The sequence below is a fragment of the Salvia splendens genome, chromosome 12 (assembly GCF_004379255.2).
Source record: "Salvia splendens isolate huo1 chromosome 12, SspV2, whole genome shotgun sequence".
Taxonomy (NCBI): domain Eukaryota; kingdom Viridiplantae; phylum Streptophyta; class Magnoliopsida; order Lamiales; family Lamiaceae; genus Salvia; species Salvia splendens.
The window spans coordinates 3,231,574-3,236,833 of NC_056043.1; the positions used below are offsets into that span (position 1 = coordinate 3,231,574).

Sequence of the window (5,260 nt, forward strand, 5' to 3'; positions counted from 1 at the left end):
GTTGATATGCAATATATGGTAGTTGTGAAACGATAAAATTTTATTGTGTTTACTAGATTAAATACATATTTATACTACACACTTGTCATGGCATACAATATATTTCTTTCAAAATATTCATGAGATATTAACATTCAAAACCAGATTTTTGTTGCTTTTGAGATTGAGTTAAAATAATAAATGAAAACTAATAATAATCGTGATGAAAAGACGACATAATGTTTATTCAAAATAAGACCTTGTTTTGTTGAACTAAATTTCAATGCATTGAACGCAAGATTATTTGCTTGAGAAAGCACAATTTTTGCATCAGAAGCATTAATTTTTTACAATAACTTTTGCAAAGTACACGTAATGGAGAAAACTCCATGTAATGATGTTATTTTCTTCTCCCTATTTTGAACCTCTTTCCCCTCGGTTCATTTTCTGGATCATCCTGTTTCTTCCATCATCTGCGTCGCTTAACAACTGTGGATTGAATAAGAGCAGGCAAGTTACTGCCAAAGTTTGGCACAAATCAAGCTCATTATAAAACAAATTAAGCAAAACTAATGGTATTATCAAAAAAATTGTAATATGCAATAGTTTAACCATATTAAGCATGTCTGAGGTCAAACTAAGTACACATTTTAATAAGATAATTATGCATCGTTGGCCGTATTGCAATAGTTTACACATATTAAGCACGTATAAGGAGAAACTAAGCAACATAATAGCATCATCAAATTCAATCCCGACTATAATTATTGAACGCACAAATTAAGTGAATTGAAGAATAAATTACGCAAATCAAACTGTTTCTCATTACATAAGCACATTCTCAAACATAGTGAGCAAATTAATCAAATTCTCGAAAAATATTATCACATTCTCGAACAGAATAAGCAAATTAATCCCTAACAATATGCGAAATTTTCAACATATTAAGCATATTCTAGAAGAAACTAAGCAAAAAAACGATCAATATCTCGTTAACAATAAGCAAAATAATTAACACATTAAGAAAATCCTCGAACAATATTAGCACATTCTAGAATAGAATAAGCAAATTCACCACTCACAATAAGCAAAACTTTCAACATATTAAGCATATTCTAGAAGAAACTAAGCAAAAAAAAGATCAATTTCTCGTTAACAATAAGCAAAATAATTAACACATTAAGCAAATCCTCGAACAATATTAGCACATTCTCAAATAGAATAAGCAAATTCATCGCTCACAATAAGCAAAATTTTCAACGTATTAAGCATATTCTAGAAGAAATTAAGCACAAAAAAATCAATTTCTCGTTAACAATAAGCAAAATAATTAACACATTAAGCAATCTAATTCTTCGACAAATTAAGCAACAACAGGAAAGTCACTCCTTATGGGACATTTTTCGTCAAATCCGAACACTAAATTAGAGCAATTTTTGATCAAATCAACAAAAACCCTTAATTCCCACATAAGAACAAAAAAACCCAAAAATATCAGTAATTTACCACTTCCAAAAGTTTCTCCGCCGCCCGCCGTTGCGGGGTTCGAAAAGTCGCGTCTTTTAACCATTTCAGAACAAACAAAATGTGCCTTTTACCTCTCCAATGCAGAACGTAGCCGGCGTAATATTTCCGCGGTCGCTACTAAGAAGGGGTGCAACTTCGGTTCTCAATTTCATGAAACTAGGTTTTTTCATTTTGGAAGGATTGGTAGAAAATTTGACTCACTTTTTCTCGTTTTTCTCGTACTTCACTTACTTTTTCTTCCTTTCTCTTTTTTTATTCAACATTTTCTACATAAATCAATATAGGTACATTCAAACAAATCTAAATTTGGCAGAAATTAATAAAAGATGCTACCACATATACTGACTCTGAGAAGTGTGCCAAAATCTATTTTAAGACTACATGTATTTATCAGCGGGAGAATTTGAAATATTACATCCCATTAGTATTTGGAATTACATTCGCCCCACAAATATCCACTCGGCCACTCCCTCCGTCCACTAATTACGGAGTCATTTTGACTCGACACGAGTTTTAAGAAATTATTTGATTTTGTAAAGAAAAGTAAAGGCAGAAAGTGAGTGGAATGTGAGATCTATTTAAAGTATTAGTTTTATAATAGATTGTGAGTGTAAAAAGTTGGTGGGATGTGGGATCCGCTTCCGCATACTAAAAATGGAATAAAGTAAATGGTTCTATAAATCATAGACAAACAAAAATGGCAAAAGGGTTTTTAAATCGTGGACGGAGGGAGTATTAATTTTTAATTTTTTTTCACTTCAAACTTATTATGATTTTTATACATATTTAATACAAAAATTTGAAGTTTATATCTTAATAGTACTCCCTTCGTCTCACATAGTTTGTCTCACTTAATGTAATGAAAAGTGAGTTAAAAAAGTTAGTGGAATGTGGGTCCTACTTTTATATATTAGTTTTATAATAAGAGTGAACTACATAAATGGTACCTAATCTTTCACTTTCGCACATAAATGGTAACTGATCTTTATTTTATATCGTTTTTGGTACCCCATGGCAAAATAACCCTGGGTACCAAACATATGATTTTTTTTGTTATAGAGGATATTTTTGGAAATTTCAATTAAATAGAACCAAATATGTGATTTTTTTTCTTCCATTCTTATTTTTTTTTTCTTCTTTAATTTATTCTTCTTTCTTTTTTCTTCATTTTCTTCTTTCTTTTAGTATTTTATCTTCCTTTCTTCTTTCTTTTTTCTCCTTAGTTTATGTTTCCTCTTTTTTCTTTTCTCTTCTTTTTCTTCTTTCTTTTTAGTGTTTTATACATACATTTAATTGCATTCATAATATAAATCAATAACAAAACACTTAATTAAATTAATTATTTAAAGTAATTAAATCAATTGAATATTTTTAATTAAATTATTTATACTCATTTTAGGGTTGAAACACCAAGCTAAAAATATTCAACTCTTTACTATTATGAATACAATTCACAATTTTAAATTTTGATTAAGACTATATTGATTAGTTATTAATTTAATATAAAATAATTATTATTATTTCTTAATTACTACTAGTTTTTACTATTATAACAATAATATTATTATAATAATTAAATATAATTATGATTAAGTATATTTAAAATGATATTAAAAAATAAATTAATTATTAATTTATAAAATCAAAATAATAATATTAATATTGATTAATAATAATAGTAGTATAAAGAGTGAGGATAATGAGAAAAGATATTATAATATCACTTTTGGTACTAGTTTTGTCAATGCCAAAATACCCTTTATGACACAAATGGAAAAATGAATTTGTTTAAAGGGTATTTTGGGGTGAAAATTGCATCAGATACTAAAAATTTGATTTATAGGTACAAACAACGATATAAAATAAAGATCAGGTACCATTTATGTGCAAAAGTGAAAAATCAGGTACCATTTATGTTGTTCACTCTAATAATAAAATGTGAGTAGGATCCAAAATAATCTATACAAAATAACAATATCACTATACAATACAAGGAATTGTCATTCACACATACAACAATGAAGATTTTCCTTTGGTCATAAAAAATGCATGTAGTCCATCCAAGTATGCTGCATTGATGATATCCTCTCATACTTCCACCTAATTAAAAGAAGAAACATATCATCAATATCTGTAAGTATGTAGTTTCAGCAATATAGAGAAGTTGTACCGTGGACACTCATACAATATAGCAAGCTTCTCTCTGCATTCTACAAAACAATACCATCTGAAGTTTGCATAATTATCTAACCAAAGTTCATAACCAGAAAGGGTAGATTCCCAAGACTCTTGTTATCTAATAATAGCTGAATAGCATCAATAATAACAAGTTATCAAACAAAATGCAGCCTATATTTATTCTTCAAGCAAACATAATGAAGACTTAAGTACTAAAATCAAGGTATTCTCTTTCATCAACAGGCTGAATCTGCTCACCTCCATCATTTCTGTCTCTTCCTTCATCTTCTAATCATAGAGATGATGCTGGTAGATGTATGAGTACTACATGTTGTTTCTTGTTACAATTATTCTACTTATTCAATTAGCAGGCCATTAGTGGCTTAATTGTCACCTACTACACATGTTCCTCTTTACCATTTTTGTTATTCAATATTCTCCAACAACTTTTCCTTTTCTATTTGGGCATGATTATAACTTGCATACTGTTATTCATCAAATCAAAATTAACATAATATAAATTATGCAGTAGTACTTAAGTGTAATTGTTTTTCAAAATAGATAAATTATTAACTTAGAAAGAAATCCTTAATAATTATTTATATTTATGCATTTTCTGATATACTGTCAATTATACGAACTATATATTAAAGTTTTTATTATAGTAAATTTGATGAGATGCAAAAAGTTGTGGCATATACTTGAGCTGAAATGTGTGCTACAATAACGCAAGATTTTTCATGTCTGCAATAGATGCCACCAAGCTATGATAAATCGTCATCTCGATCACCGCGTGCACCATCTCCTTATTAATCCGTTATGCCGGTGAAATTGTTACATGGCATGTACCATACCAAAGTCCTTACGTGAAATTCTGCTATATCGAATTTCAGCATAGTGCAAGTATAATACGATATTGTTATTTAAATTGGTCATACTGAAATTCGATAAGTTAAAAATATAAAAAAAATTTACTCATACTTAATTGTATCGTTATTTATACTGGTCATGCCGAAATTCGGTAAGGTAAAAAATATATTCCCTCCGCCCCAAGGCAGGTGGAACATTTCTTCTACAAATAATTTTGTTCTCTCTATAGACCTGGTAAGCAGAAAGCTCACCGGAAATCACAACAAATCTCTCCTCACACATTAATTACAGATGGTGGCTTCAAATGCTCCTCTACTCCTTCTTCCTCCTCTCCGGCTCCGCCATCTCCACCATCTTACGCCGCCTCTGCTACAACAACGGCGGCAAAAGCAATTGGATCGCGACCTTAGTCCAAGTCAACGGAATCCCCATTCTCATCCCCTTCCTCCTCCTTAATTTGAGGGCTATATTAATAAATTTCTAATTATTTAAAATAAAATTGTAATTAGTGAATACAGTAAAACTTAGTAAGCATTAATTTAAATTTAATCTTCAACTCAGCACAATCGAATTTCAAATAAAATATCTTGCATTATGCATGGAATCTACTAGTCTGATTGCTAGTCCAGTGGTAGGGTAGGTTTAGAGTGTCCAGCGGACACGCCCAATAGCCTCGCCCCAATTTTTATCCATAGCCCCAGTTTTA

General features: G+C 30.0%; 1 long non-coding RNA gene across 1 annotated transcript; it reads right to left on the reverse strand.

Annotated features, from left to right (window-relative positions):
• Nucleotides 1-242: 242 nt before the first annotated feature.
• LOC121758144 lies at nt 243-1,834 on the reverse strand. Its single transcript, XR_006041350.1, has 2 exons — nt 1,486-1,834; nt 243-468 (listed from the first exon to the last, which is right to left on the reverse strand). It is a non-coding gene; the product is annotated as an uncharacterized LOC121758144 (long non-coding RNA).
• Nucleotides 1,835-5,260: the final 3,426 nt, after the last annotated feature.